This window comes from Strigops habroptila, chromosome 5, assembly GCF_004027225.2.
Source record: "Strigops habroptila isolate Jane chromosome 5, bStrHab1.2.pri, whole genome shotgun sequence".
Lineage (NCBI taxonomy): Eukaryota > Metazoa > Chordata > Aves > Psittaciformes > Psittacidae > Strigops > Strigops habroptila.
In genome coordinates this window covers 3767630-3782947 of record NC_044281.2, presented here as the reverse complement: position 1 = coordinate 3782947, position 15318 = coordinate 3767630, and the positions used below count along the sequence as shown (strand labels likewise).

Here is a 15318-nt window from a genome sequence, read left to right as displayed (position 1 = left end):
TCGTCTTCTGTCCTTTTCTTTAAACCAGTATCCCTGGCGAGATGACAGGATTTCTGGGCTGCAGAATATTTGGATATGTCAGCATTTGTTTTCTTTCCAATACAGACTGACAACAGATACACCCGAAGATTATGAGATTCGGAATATCATGTTTCTCTTTCACTTTTAAATTGATATGTTCATTCTACAAAATATACATGGCCATTACTGAAATAAAATGATGTTATTTAACTAATTCTCTTTCAAACATTTTTTGGGCCAGCTACTACTAAAATATATTAACCACCACTAAATTTCAATTCTCTGCCAAGAGCTGAAAATAAAAATACATCAATTCTATTATGCTATGACACAAAATACGGTAAAACTATCTAACAAACATGCAAGAAATAAATTCAAGACAAATTTCTAAGCTTTCCAATTCCGCTCCCAAACATCCCTCAGCAAAAGCTCCATAAAACTCTACTTGCACATATTCCCAATTTAAACCAGCTTGAATACAGTACAAAATACTCCTGCCCCTGTCAATATGGCCTATGTAATATTACCTGGTTGGTTGTTTCTCTGGACTGATGTATTTGACTCTAGAATAGAGTATCAAGACCAGCAAAGAGAGTGATCATTCACCTCTCAATGGCTTGAGAGGCTGTGAAAGGTTTTGTGGTTTCCCCCCTGACCACTTCTCTGGATAAAAATGTTTCACTGTGAGGGAAGAAAAATCCCACCAGTTTCTTTCCAGTTATCTCCAGCAAGAGCTGCACTCCTCTGTATTGTATCTGCTCACTTGTATGTACAGGAGAGGGGAAAAAAAAATGGATGACCTTGTAGAAAGAGGGTAAAAAAAAGATTCAGGCACTTTTTGCAGCTTTGAACTATAAGAGCAGCCTGAGCTTTGGAGGCAACTGAATTAACTCATACACAAATGTTCTACATAAACGTTCCTTTTGCATCTTTGTTTTCATTTATTTCCTGCTCGGTCCCAGCAATAGCAATATTGAAAACTAGTGCATGACAAAACAATCAAATGAGATATTTGGCACAATGGCTAATTTGTACTCTGTAAATCATCCCTACAAACTCTATTAACTGTTCTTCCTGCTTTGCTGATGCTTTTTTTTCCTTGAGAGCACACTGAGTCGTATAACCCAAGAAAATGTTCACTCTCTTTCCTCTCCCCCTGTGACTGCCATGCCTTAAGCCCCAGCACTACCCACATGGGCAGACCCAGCAAGGAAAGCAAGGGGTATATTGTTCTGCAGTTCTCCTAAAGGTTCCAGCTACTACTTAGCAAAGGCTATTGCAGAGCACGCAAAAGGAGGAGGTCAGAGGAGGATTTTGGATCTATGATTTAAAAACATAATAGGCAGTAAACTTGTTTTCAGCTTCCTTTGAAAGAGGCATGACCAGAACAGATATATATTCATAATCTTTGCTTTTGACCCAGGGAAGAATAGGGACATAATGGGACACAGCACCATTCGTGACACAGTTGGATGCCCTGGTGTGTGGCAGGTTTTAAGGCAGGGAACCTGAGCCCAGGGAGGCTGGGAAAGGCACTCCAGGTGACACAAATCCCATGGGACTGCTCTGACTTGGACTGTAACTAGGGAACAGCACTAATCTTCCCTTTGAAAAGCCTTTGAAATCACTTGAAAGAAAGCAACAAAAGGAAAACTCCTGAAATAAAAAAAAGCAAGCTATGTGACTTTCTGCCCCCCACAGTTCCGCCAGTGTGGGTTTAACTATCGGTTTAATTACTTCTGCTTCCAACTTGCTTTGTTTTGTTTTTAAGTCAGCTGCACTGGAAATTCAGGCAGGTTATGAATGCTTCTCTCAGCGAGCTACCTGAATGGAGATCCAAATAGTACCTCAAGCCTGTGAACATTTCACTGCTAGCCTCATCACAGAGCCTATTCAGCACTCTAACATCTTACATTGCTGGTTTTAACAAAAATCCTTTGGATTTCAGCTATATTTTTGTATAAGACATACAAAGAGAAAGATAGGAATGAAGTCAAAGTGTACATTCACACACTTTCATGCACAATAAATGAAGTTCTGTTGCGCCAAGGTCTAATGAAGATCTAATTATGAGAGGGTGACTCCTGAGAGCCCCAGTCCATGCAGGGTGAGGATGGACAAACCACAACATGCTTCCCACCTCTGCCTCATCAGGTGTACTGCAGCCTGGTGTGCCCTGTGTGGTGCAGTGATAAGCTGGCCTGTGCTTACAGCACTGTGCAAGGCCTGGGCAGCACTGCTGCAGGTTTTTCCCACCTCATAACAGTCATCTCAAGCAGAGCAAGGAAGGGAACCCTTTAGGCAATGCATGCTTGCTTTCTCTGCTCTTCAGATCTAACTCACCCTGTGGGTGAAAATGCTGAAGGAGGAAACATGTTCATAACAAAACAGAAGGGACTGGTTCCTTTTTCTAATTTGATGTTACATTGTTTTGTTGTTTTTTACTTTGATTGACTGACTCAGTCCTAACACCAACACTATAGCAATGATTTAAAACAAAAGGTTCAGGCTTAGTCTAGTTTCTGCTAGGGATTAAGATAAAATTCTGAATTGACACATTTTTCCTTGGGTTTTTTTAGTTAGGTCCCTCTGCAGCAACCTTTGTAGTTGTATAAGAGAGAAGATGTACCTCAGACCTCAGCCCACCCATGGAAGCACATGGTACCACTGTGCTCCCATGCAACATGAGCCACTTGTGTATGGACAGATGTTGTGGTGTACAGCTGCCCCTCTGAAACCAGTGGCACAACAGGGCAGCTGAGGACTGACCCTGTGAATCCAGGAGGCATTGTGGATAGAGGGTTTTTTCATGAGGAAAGGTAAAGAGAAGGACTGTGTCAGAACCTCCTGTGGGCAGTCACCAGGGGGGAGAAGAAGAAAGGGTGGGCATGGGAGCATGGCACCAGTGCAGGCGAAAAGCATCCTGACAGGCTGGGCAACTGTCAGACTCTTGTCTTAGAAGAGACTGGATATTCTCACCCCTGAACATACACTTTGCCCATCAGATGGGCAGAAAAACTTGTGTTGAGAGGCACTTTGTCCATTTCTGTGTGAATGTTCAGCACAACTAAAACCACAGCGTACAGAGAGCTGTCCCATTAGTCACAGCTGAGCTCTAGGAAAGGCAAACACTTCAACCCATTCTTTGGTGCCAAGAGAAGCAGAGGACTCCCAGGGTAAAAGGGCAGGGCGTCCCTGGTTTCACCAGGCTACAAAGTTCATGCCTTATGCAGTGATGGCATTGGGTCTGTATCATTAAAGCGGTGATGATCAGTCTTCATAAGAGAGCCCATTACCTACTTGTTCCTCCTTGTAGATAGCTGTAGGTCTTGTCATCTTCTTATCATCTCTCAGAAATGGCAACAGCTTTTGTTCTTCAAATTTCTGTTTCAAGCATGTCGCTGTCTTCTCATCAGGTTTTGCCAACAGGTATTTCAAAGGTTCCTATATGAGATCAAGTAACTAGTAGTTAAAGTGGATAAGACACTATAACAAAAATACCGTATTTCATTAAGTAACACAAGGTAGAAGTGGAACATATGTCACCTAAAAAATTAGTTTGATTTTCTAGTCCCTTCTAACCCTTTTAAATACACCATACCCCAAAGTATGATTTCATTCACTGCACACACATGCTGCACTAAAACAAGAACTGAAGGCCCCTTTCATGGAACATTATCTGAGAGGCACTTTGCTGCAGGCATGTTTTTCTTGAACCTCCCTGTTCTGCTAACTAGAGTCATCTCGAGTGGAAAACACAAGCAAGATATATATGGCTATAATGTAAGACTTTCTATTGTCTGTTCATTTTTACATCCCAAAGAAGTCTGCTGGAGTACATGGATAGCAACTGTAACACAATCACAGAGAGCTCAAAGAGTCCTTAACAAATGGTTTAGAAAGGGGTAATACATTTTTAATAGATGTTTTAATAAATGCTTAATCAATTGTTATAGACCAGGAGATTGCTCAAAATCATTCCATTCTCAGAGCTGCTGAATAGAGCACAAGAGGGAACAGTGTGCTAGAAATACTGATTTTCAGTGGCAATTTCACATCCTCCACCAGCCTGTTCACCACAATCAGTGTCTCCCCAGCCAGTATAAGTTGTCTCTGGAAGCTCAAAGGAACACTGAAATCCTGATACACCTCCTACATGCTACTCCTAGCAGTCCCGAGGGTGCAATTCTTGTTATAGAACACAGAATAGTAAGGGTTGGAAAGGACCTTAAGATCATCTAGTTCCAACCCCCTGCCATGGGCAGGGACACCTCGCACTAAACCATGGGGCCCAAGGCTCTGTCCAGTCTGGCCTTGAACACCACCAGGGATGGAGCATCCACAACCTCCCTGGGCAACCCATTCCAGTGCTTCACCACCCTCACTGTAAAGAACTTCTTCCTTATATCTAACCTGAACTTCCCCTGTTTAAGTTACCCCTTGTCCTACCACTACAGTCCCTAAGGAAGAGTCCCTCCCCAGCATCCTTATAGACCCCCTTCAGATACTGGAAGGCTGCTCTGAGGTCTCCACGCAGCTTCTCTTCTCCAGGCTGAACAGCCCCAACTTTCTCAGCCTGTCTTCATACGGGAGGTGCTCCAGCCCTCTTATCATCCTCGTGGCCCTCCTCTGGACTCGCTCCAACAGCTCCATGTCCTTTTCATGTTGAGGACACCAGAACTGTACACAGTACTCCAAGTGAGGTCTCACGAGAGCAGAGTAGAGGGGCAGGATCACCTCCTTCGACCTGCTGGTCACGCTTCTTTTGATGTGACCAGGATACGGTTGGTTTCTGGGCTGTGAGTGCACACTGAAGCCGGCTCATGTTAAGCTTCTCATCAACCAACACCCCCAAGTCCTTCCCTGCAGGGCTGCTCTGAATCTCTTCTCTGCCCAACCTGTAGCTGTGCCTGGGATTGCCCCGACCCAGGTGTAAGACCTTACACTTGGCTTGGTTAAACTTCATAAGGTTGGCATCGGCCCACCTCACAAGCGTGTCAAGGTCCCTCTGGATGGCATCCCTTCCCTCCAGCGTATCAACCGAACCACACAGCTTGGCGTTGTCGGCAAACTTGCTGAGGGCGCACTCAATCCCACTGTCCATGTCGCCGACAAAGATGTTGAACAGGACCGGCCCCAACACCGATCCCTGAGGGACACCACTCGTTACGGGTTTCCAACTGGACATCGAGCCATTTACCACAACTCTTTGTGTGCGGCCATCAAGCCTGTTCTTTATCCACTGAGTGGTCCATCTATTAAATTGATGTCTCTCCAATTTAGAGACAAGGATATAGGTATAATAAGCAGAGCATTAGCCTTGGACATATTTGTGCTACCATTTTACCTGGGCTAAGTAGTCCCTTACTACTCTATTATGTCACCAGTTTTGTCCATCATTCCCCATGAGAGATTTGCAGGACCGGCTGTATTACAGAAAATGAACATATCCACTCCTGATAGTTGGCCCTCATTTAACCCTATTCATTCTGAAGTTGCCTGATAAAGGAACAGGTATCTTGCATGGGATGAAATTCAAACCCAGTGTAGTATCCTTAGATTGAAAAGGCAGTGCTATTGTTTGTATGGGTGATTTTCCACTAGATACACAATCATAGAATCAACTAGGTTGGCAAAGACCTTTAAGAGCATCAAGTCCAACTATTACATGGGCAATTCCAGGCTGACAGGCAGGGTATGCAGCAATGCTCCCATCAAAATTCACTGAGGCAAGCACAGAAAGATAGAGGGTTGTAGAAGATTTGACCTCTGCTGAGCATACATCATTGGCTACATACTTGAACACCTCACAAATCCCTTTCACAGATTAAAATCACTGGCCACCTTTTCATCTCCCTCCTTAGCATTTCCTGTGAATTCTCACATCACAGCTGAACTTTTCTGCCTTGTACTCCTGCCACTTTTTAGCAGTCTCCTCCTCCTGTCCAGCCTGCCAACGTGGAATGAATCCCTTCAGCACAGAGAAGGCAGGTCAGGCTGAGGAAGCTGTTCAGCTGTGCCAGCAGAAGTTCAGTACATGCCAATTTGTTTTGTGAAGGAGCTCTCAGTGTAACCACCTCTATTGTGTTTTAAGATTTAATTCCAGCTTGCAAAAAATGATAGTCCTTTGTGCAGGAGCTTCCCTTTCCATGATCCTAGCTCATACACTTAATCTGTTCCTTGTTGCTAGTATCTGGAGGTCTTACAGTCTGCTACGCATTTGTTTTTGAAGTGCTCCACAGAGGTGGGAGTAGAGCTATCTTCTAAGGAGGAGTAGGGTGAGACAATGCCCAAGTCACTGCTGCCTGCATATCCTTGACTATTCCAATTCACATGACCTGCCCCAGGTCAAACAGGAGGTTTGTGCTTGCAGGAAGACTATAATCTGGTCACCCGAGTAAGGCTGAAATACCCAAACCACTAATGGTCTGTTATCTTCTTAGTCCAGGATTTCTAGTCTTAGTCTTTGAACTTCTCGGGGCAGAGGTTTCTCCTACACCAGAAAAGCATTTTAGCTTCTCCCACAAACAAAGACTAGTGTTGTGAGACAGCTGTACTACTAGTGCACAGGATCAGAGACAGAGGAAGGCTTAAAGACAAGTTTGGCAAATAACACAGACCTGAAAGGGGAAAGGAAATAGGCTGAAAAATATGAAGGACATGAAAACTTTGGAGAAAGTCACAGCAGTTCCTTGGAAATTTCACATTATTTGGGTACTTAGAAACAAAGCAGTTTGGAAGCACGCTGTATTAGTCAAATAACATTAGTTCAAAAATAAGGCTCTCATTTACCATGCCAACAGATGCCACACATTTCTTTAGCCAGACTTCTCAGTCTTCAACACACATTTTCAAAGCTGCCAACAAGAGCCTTTCTCCTGCTCCCCCCGTTTCCTTTAAAACAACCAGAACATGGCCATCTGAGTCCACAGCAGGCTTTGAGCCTCTACACCTTGAAAAGAACACACTTGCCTTTGAGGCAGGACTTTGTAGTGTCCCAGAAAGATGATTTCCCAGTCCTAAAGCAAATGAGGACCTTTGCAGCAGCTCTGGTCTCCAGCAATTAGCACGAAAGACATCTGCTCTGACGCAAGGAAGGAGGACAGCTCTGGTGGCAGATGGGACAAGCTGGGACCCTGATGCAGCCCCTGGGAATGAGCTTCCTGGGAGGACTGCCTGCCTCTCAGTTCCCCAGTTAGTATGTTTGCTCGTGGAGGACCTGGGTTATATTTTGGCGCAGCTTAGCCAGGAGTGTGGGCTGGGCTGTCATGGATAAAGAATAGAGAGCAAAGAAGTCTTCCTCAAATACCATCTCTCTAATGAAGACAGCTGGCCACTGGATTGCTTTTGGAATTGAACTAGTGTTACCACCATGGAATAGGCAGATAAAACAAAAAGACAGAGATATATTATTCTGAATTATATTATATATAAGCAATTAAATTCAGATGTTCTAGAAAGGATTATGCAAATCCTGGTAACTGTCACAGCAACATCCAGCATTTCACTGGACAACTTTAGCCACCACAACATCCTTAAAAAAAATCCATCCAGGGGGTAAAAGTAATCTTTCCCTTGCCTGTCTGTCATTTGCACTTTATCAGTGCTATATGAGAATCCTCATCAGCAGCATCAAACGTGGTCATTTCATAATTAGCTGTGACCATCCAGTCTCTGATTTGGACTCAAGACTCCGCTACCCTGAGCAGCAAGTTATGAAAGAGACAGAAGCGGCGTTTGAGAAGCGTGTTATGTGTTACAGAGAGCTGCCACCTGGCTCCTCAGCTCTTCAGAGAGCAGGGCAGAGTTGGAGGGGGGGCACTTCTCAAATGCAGAACATGTCATTCTGCCCAAAGTTCCCTGTCGAAGACACAAAACTAAAGCTAAACCAAGCTGTGACATGAAGGCAATCTGTGCAACCCTGTGCAGAGCAACCATGACAGAGGTGTTTGGGCCCAATATTTGCTGCCTCCAGCCCTGTAATTCTTGTGCAGGCAGCCTGAGCTTCCCCATCACACAGCAGGGACAGATCCCTGCCAGCCTACTAAAAGAGCACATTGGGTCAACAACACTTGCTGATGCGAAGAAGAAAACAAGCAGTATATTGGTCCGACTGGACCATCTACCTGCAACAAGAGGGGAATAACCATCCTAAACCAAGCATGTTTATATTGACAGAACTCTGCCCATGGCGGTTTTAGTATTACATGCATCTGGATAAGCACTTTGCAGCATTTTCCTGCAGACAGACCTGTAAGCTAAAGCAACTACAACTCTGGCAGGAATTCTGTCTACCATTACCCAGGCTGAGTTCAGCTTTTAATGTGTTTCAAAAGGATCTGAACAGATGAATCTGTAAGAACTACAAGAATGACTGTAAACCAGCATAGAATTGAATGGAATTGATCTGGGGAAGCCTGCGAGCTTGTCTAGACTGCAGCTTATAATGCTCAGTTCCAAGCTGCACTTAATACTGTTATGCTTGGGGCACTTTCTATTACTGACCAATACTATAAACCACTGTATTTCAAGGGAGCTCAGTACTCATTGTAAGCAGGCCAGTTTGTAGCCCCAAGCCTGTAGCCCCTTGTTTTCACTTGAGAAGAAATGCTTTTCTCACATGCAGTAATGCTGAAAGTGGTGGTTTTCAGCTTGTAGGGACTGAAACCACAGGTAGGAACGGGCTACTTCTTAGAACGTCACAGACCCCAGTTACTAGGTTGTAACCCTCAGGGAACATGTCAGAAACCTGCCCAATTTTCTAAAAGCAAACAAAATTGCTATTCAATATTTCAGTTTTCTAAAAATAGAAGATAGGTCTCAAACCCCAATGCTTCTGCTCCAGCTGGGATGAATGACTGCCTTTCTCTGCCATGCAGCTGCCTTCTAGCACCTCCTGAGCCCTCCCATTGCCTCCCAAAGCCTGGTACTCCCAGGACAGAGAAGGGTGATGCCCTCCTTTACCCACAGTCCCTAATTCTCAGCTGGTGCAGTATGTTTGGCCTGGGGAAGGGCTTTTGGACCACATAATAACAAATGTTCCAGCAAACTGGCAGATACCATTTATGGCTAAGGCACTTCTGACCCTTAATCTGCATTAACCACTGCCTATGAACAACACACCTGCAGGGTCTAACCACCCTGCAGGGCCATCTCTGCCCCGAGATACAAGGAAGGGCTGCTTATTTATTACCAGTGGGGCTGGATGCTGGTGATGGGATGCACCCTCTCCCAGCTCCTATACATATGGGCACAGCAGACACCATCCCTGCCCTGCCTTCCCCTGGGTACCTGACCAGCTCCTGGCAAAGCCCACCCTCTGATAAATTTCTCTATTATATATTGAGATCTGCAATTTCCACCACAAAGAGAATCAAGTTCTGTGCAGCAAACCTCCTGTGCCTGTGATGAATGTTAAGTGTGGGATTAAGCCTGACTGCTTGTACAGAGTGGTTTGCTAAACAAGGAGGGGCCAGGACTACTTAACTGACCTGAAGCCATGTACACGTTGATGTTTAAGCTCCACCAAAGTGTTTTGCACACAGCTCTTAGCAGATGAACACTGTCCTCTGTGCAATTCAAAGATGGCCTTTGCTCAAAAAGCTGGAGAGAAAGATGGAGGAGGAGACAGTTACAGCAAAACTAACTTACTCAATACAGAAGACAGAGTTATCTCCATCGTTACTTTGCTGTTACCAGCACATGCTGCGGGGTTGGGAAGCCAGCACAAACCTGTGAGTGACGAGCAAAGTGATAAAGAGAGTTCTCACTGCACTCCAGCAGATGCAAAGCTTATTGCTTCTGCCACATCAAGCCCATGCTGTCCTCAATAGGGTTTCTAAGACAAAATCCTCGCTTTTGATGCCTGCTATTATCATCCAGCAGATCAGATGATATGGGAATGAAGAATACTAAACACCACTAGATCAAGCAATCAAGAAAATACACAGAGGAAACAGAACAGACTGATGGCAAGCTTTCTAGCCAGTTAAGTTACAGTTAAAGACCAGCTCTTGTCATTTTTCTTTCTTCTGGCAGTACAGAGAGGGAAGTGGGTTAGCAGTGCTTCTTGAAGAGGACCACAATACCAACAGCAGCAATGCCCTTTGCTTGCCCTCTTTTCAGGGACAACACTTCAACAGCGCAGGACCCAGGCCTACAGCTCCAGCCCTCTGCCCTACTGGAGTAATCCAAAGGCTCTGCACACAGAGTTAGCTGCTTCTTTTTACAAGGACTGGCCTAAATCTGCTCAGTTCTCTTGTTTCATCTGGCCAAAACAATTGATTTGCTTTGGTCAAATAAGCAATTCCAATGTTTACAAATTACTGCAGCATGCAGTGGATAAAGCACATCGATCACAAAGCCAGCGAGTTCACAAGAGAGGACAGAATCTTTACAAATCCTTTTATTTTTACTGCCTTTCCGTAGTAAACCCTTCCCACTAGGCTTACAGACTATGCCTAGTATTGTATATGCAGCCAGCAGAAATGCAGACTCCACTGGAAATGGTCTCTCTTGCTTCAGACTGGCATAAAACTTCTTTGCAAGCTTGATACCATGAACAAAGGCTAAGAGAGTCTGTAAAGGGCAGTTTGTCAGATGTGTGCTCCCTGTGGACAGTGGTTTTTTCCCTCCAGCCTTAGAAGTCTCTTGTAATCCAGCAGGCTCTGAACAAATTCAGACTTAATTTTCAGCTTCACTACACAGGGCAAAGCAGCCCATGGCACAGAATGGGGCTCCCAGCTCTGTAGCAGGAAGGACCCATGTAGACAAGGTATGGGTACTCACAGAGAAGCTTGTTCCTCCCCTGTTCTTCATTTGCTTAATGACCTTTTACAGTGCCTTTACATCTTTTACAGTGCCTAAAGACTTCATTTGTTGCATCTTTTTAAAGGTTGGACTGAAGGACTACCACTGTGCTAAATTAACAACAGAGGGCCTTAAAGGGAGTTGCAACAGAAGAGAAAGACCATAGCAACCAGTGCTTGTAAGAAGACATCCTTCCTGTGAACATGAGTAACATGATTAATATGATGGCACGACTAATAATCATTGCTGATTTGTAAAAACACCCAAAGATCTTTAAAAAACCCCCAAAAGGCAAAAGCAGAAAGTGATTCTGAGACAGGCTTTCAGTGGGGGATCCCCCCCTAAAGGGTTCATCACTGCCTAAGGGACTTTGCAGACAAGTGAGTCGTGTGGGAATGGGAACAAGCAATTGGCAGACAACGGTACAGATGGGTTTAGGGAGCCAGCAAGTACTGATTAAAATGTGGCCCTTCACACTGTTATCACTGATAGTCCTCTGAGAGATCTTTATGCAAAGTACCTGCACTCGCACAAAGTATGGCACAGGCAGAAACAAATCAATTTTTGATACATTGCAAGACCCCAGTTAGCCCACATTGGGCCAGACTTACATGCTCTGCAGGCTTTGATGCATAGGATTTATTCTATTAAATGCCTTAAATGTCACCCACCATTTACCTACCCATGTGCTAGATCTGATTGGCTTTTTTTATTCTTTTCCTCTTCTCACTTTGAGAGAGATGTGAAGTTTGCACCTCACAATGGCTTACAGTTTTGCAGCAAAATGGTGTTTGAGGTGTGTTTGTGAAGGCAGCGTTCAAAAATCAAATGCTTATGACTGTCATTACATTTGCTCTGTATATCTCTTTGGAGATGCCAGATTTTTAATAGCATTTCTGAATGTATCCTTCTCCAGTAACAGACTTAAACCACTCTAACAACTAGATGGTGATGACAGCATTTAGTGAGTGGAGAGTTGTATTAATTTTTCAAGCCCCAAAATAGAGAAGTGAGATACAGATTCTGAACTGGTGTTATGCTGCACAACGATGCACAAGAAATGCAAGAGAACCACAAACTGTATTGATCAGCAGTTACTGAGTCTGGATAAGCAGTGGTCAACATGAACCAGAGCGGTGACTGTAACACCACTGAAATTTGGAGTTGCTCAAAATGACCAAAACATAACAGAGAATTTTACTACTTTGCATTTTTTTTTTTCAGCTATTTTGAGACTCTCACTTCAGAAGCTTTTAAAACAGAGAAAGGTTTTTAAATAGTAAAACTGAGAGGACAGATGGAGAGCACTTTTTGAAAATGTAGCCCCTCGATGTTTTACTGTATTACAGCAGTCAAAAAGGAGGGCACCAACAGCAATTTCATAGCAAAACCATACACCTGAATACCCTAAAATACTCCCAGTTTTGATTTTAATTCATATCTGAGTTTATAGGCTAAACATCATCTCAATTTAAAACAGTTTCATATCTTCTTGTATTAGCAGCACTGTCTTTCTTCCAGCTAGTAGCAAACATGGTTCCCAAGACATAGATACAGCAGAGCAGCCTCCATGCAGACACAAAGGTGTTATATGACTACATCAAACACATTTTCAACCACATGCAAACAATTCTTTCTTTGAAGAAAGCTCAGCCCACACCAGTTCTTGGCTTTCCTGGGATAACTTCATCTTAAAAGCAAACTACATCCAGAACAGCAAGCACACTGCTGCTCACAGAGGCTCCTCTCTCCTAAAGCTGTAACAGCAGCACAGCACATCTTCCCAACAGTCACAGATTGCTCACACACTCAGAACCCCAAATTTAAAAACTAAAGTAAAGCCAGCAGTTGGTGACATACACCCAGACATCATTCATCTTCCCATACAACACAATACAAATGTCTAGAAGCTGCTGGACAGTTTGCTTTTCTGCTTGAAGAATTCTTTTCTTCCCAAAAAATAGCTTAGAGTACAAGAGGATAGTCTGAGTGAGAGGGGGCAGATGCTGCTGCAGAGCAGGGGGACTTTCCTGAAGGAAAGTACTGGCTGGGGTTAGAGAGCAGATCCCAGACACCTCCCACCCTTTGTGTCCTCCCCCCAGCCCTCACCTCTCACAAAACACTCCTGCACTAACTTACCGGCTGTCCCACTTTTACCCTTGCCTTTAGCATCCCCTAAGGCACTGTACTTTTTTTCCAGCAGCAATTTACATCCCAAATAGATGCAGCATCACTCAGATTCTGCAGCCTGCAGCCAGCAAAAAGGGCTTTGGACCAGAGTCTCCCAGTCACAACCCTCCACCATGTCACACTTCCAGCACACCTCCCAACTCTGACCCCAGAGAGTGGCAGCCCAGACAGGTACCTTTGGTCTGCCCCAGTCCAGCTGACATTCTAATCTCTCATTTTTGCCCCTGTAACCTCTGAGCCAGGAGGACCTGAAGCTCAGCTCAGCTCCAAGTTATTTCAAATTCACTGAACTGGAAGAAAACTGTTTGTCACTTTAATCAGTTGATTTCAGTGGTAAATCAGAGACCAGAGCCAAAAGCTTTCAGGCCTAGAGCATGATATTGCACAATGGGGCCCCAACACCAGTTAGGATCTCCACAAGTTGTCACAGCCCTCAATTTCTGTGTCTGTTCCCAACATTATGGATCCTGCTACTCTGGAAAATCCAAAATATGCCTACAGGTCACATCACGATTTTTGAGCTTTCAGTGCCACAAAAACATCTGATTCAGATAACTGTTTAATTTCGCTCACCTCCAAATCTTTTATGCAAGATGCTGTTAAATTGCTGCCCTCAATTTGATCAGTGATCCCCGTCTTTGATTCTCAACTGCAAAGAGGAATAAAATCAGAAAAGAACTTATTAAAAACAAATACACACAAACAAGGATATAGTTAGCCAAGACTTTAATACTGAGTCAGATCTAGGTCAAGAAACTAACTGCTTTCCTCTATCTGTACTCCACTGTGTCCTTCTGCACGTTACTTTGAGATACTCGTCTCCTTTTATCTTTGTGTGTACACTGAACTTCTATTCTCCATTGTTTTTTCATCCCATAAAAACAGATTATTTGCTTTTGTGACAGTTTTAATGTCATGAGAAAGAATAGAAAATGAGGTTGTTAATCTGCATGTGAAATTAACCCACTCATGATAGCTTCCCTTCACTAAACACGGCTGTGACCGCTGCTTGGACTCTGCATCAGCAACTGCTTCCCAAGGGACAGCCCAACTGCTCACAATTCCTATTAAATAACATTCCCACTCCTGCCTTTGTTGGGTTTTTAACAATGGAGTTAGCATTCAGGAAGCACTGGAAGCTGAAGTGGTCTCATTAGCCACATTCTGCTGAGGAAAGCGTAAGTGTGTGTTAGTAGCACAGTATTTTCTCTAGTTGTAATCTCCATGGACTGCCTTTCTCCCACAGCATTTTAAAGGGCTTTGTTCACACAGGGTTCTAAACATGACCACTTATTTTAAATAATCTTTCTGAGGCAAAACATCTTATACATTACAAGGCCTGGTATTTTTTCTTTTCTTAAATGTTTCAATATGTGTTAGAAAACATTTCAAGCATTGCTTTTATGGCACTTCTAAACTAAATTAAATTAGAAGTTGAAGTAGAGAACATCAATAGAATCTTTAAGGAACTCAGTACACTTTCTTCCTGTCCTTTGTAATCACAGAAGAATGCAGATCCCTCAAATTCCCATAGACTGATGATTCCCTGCTATCTGTTCACAGCTCTTCATGAACAATTCAACTTTTCCTCAGCGGGTGTGTGTGTGGGAGCTCTCCTCTCTCTCTCCTCCCCTCTGTTATCGATGATTTTTGCAATCTCCTTCCTTTCCTGAATCTCCAAAAACAATTAATGAAGTTAACTCACGTTCAGTTTGTTCACTGAGAGGGAATGGGAGACATCCTGACTCTTCAGGAAAGTCTGCAAACAATCATTAAGCACATCATGCCTCAAGGGCAGCCTAACCCATCTCTGCTGGGCACAGGCCAGAGCAGAGGCTGCTCCAGCAGCGCCAGCTCTGCCCAGCCCTTCATCATGCTCCCACAAGGGGAAACAGCACTCAGCTTCTTAGACATCCTTTCTCCATCTTCTCTGGTTAGAAGGCAATAGGAAATACTGTGGAGTATTTGCAGGAGTTCAAGAAAACTTTCATGTTATTCAAAGGAAAAATAAACAGCATGGAGATCTTCTGAGAAGCCATGGTTTTAAGAGGCCTTGTTAAAAACAGGTAATTGGCTGCTATTAAAATGATAGCCCATGACTTAATAGGGACTCAAAACCTGATTAACACTGAGAAAATTCATTTCCATGTTCTTACAGGAGCAAGACTGCCTACCTGCAAAGGGAACCACCTCTCTCCTCAACAACAGGCCAGATGCAACAAAGAGGGTGTAAGTCAGTATAGTCTCTCTCCTCTTCCCCACATAGCTGACAAAGGTTGAGGGGAAGCTTCATGCCAA

The 15318-nt window shown here is 43.9% G+C and overlaps 1 long non-coding RNA gene across 1 annotated transcript in view; it reads right to left on the bottom strand.

Moving 5' to 3' along the window:
• Nucleotides 1-13671, bottom strand: part of LOC115608445 — a 60775-nt gene extending 47104 nt beyond the window's left edge. Inside the window, exons 1-2 of the long non-coding RNA XR_003991543.1 lie at nucleotides 13594-13671; nucleotides 3322-3465 (exon numbers count right to left, since the gene is read on the bottom strand). This is a non-coding gene — a long non-coding RNA (uncharacterized LOC115608445). The remainder of the gene's footprint in view (nucleotides 1-3321; nucleotides 3466-13593) is intronic.
• Between the last annotated feature and the right edge of the window lie 1647 nt (nucleotides 13672-15318).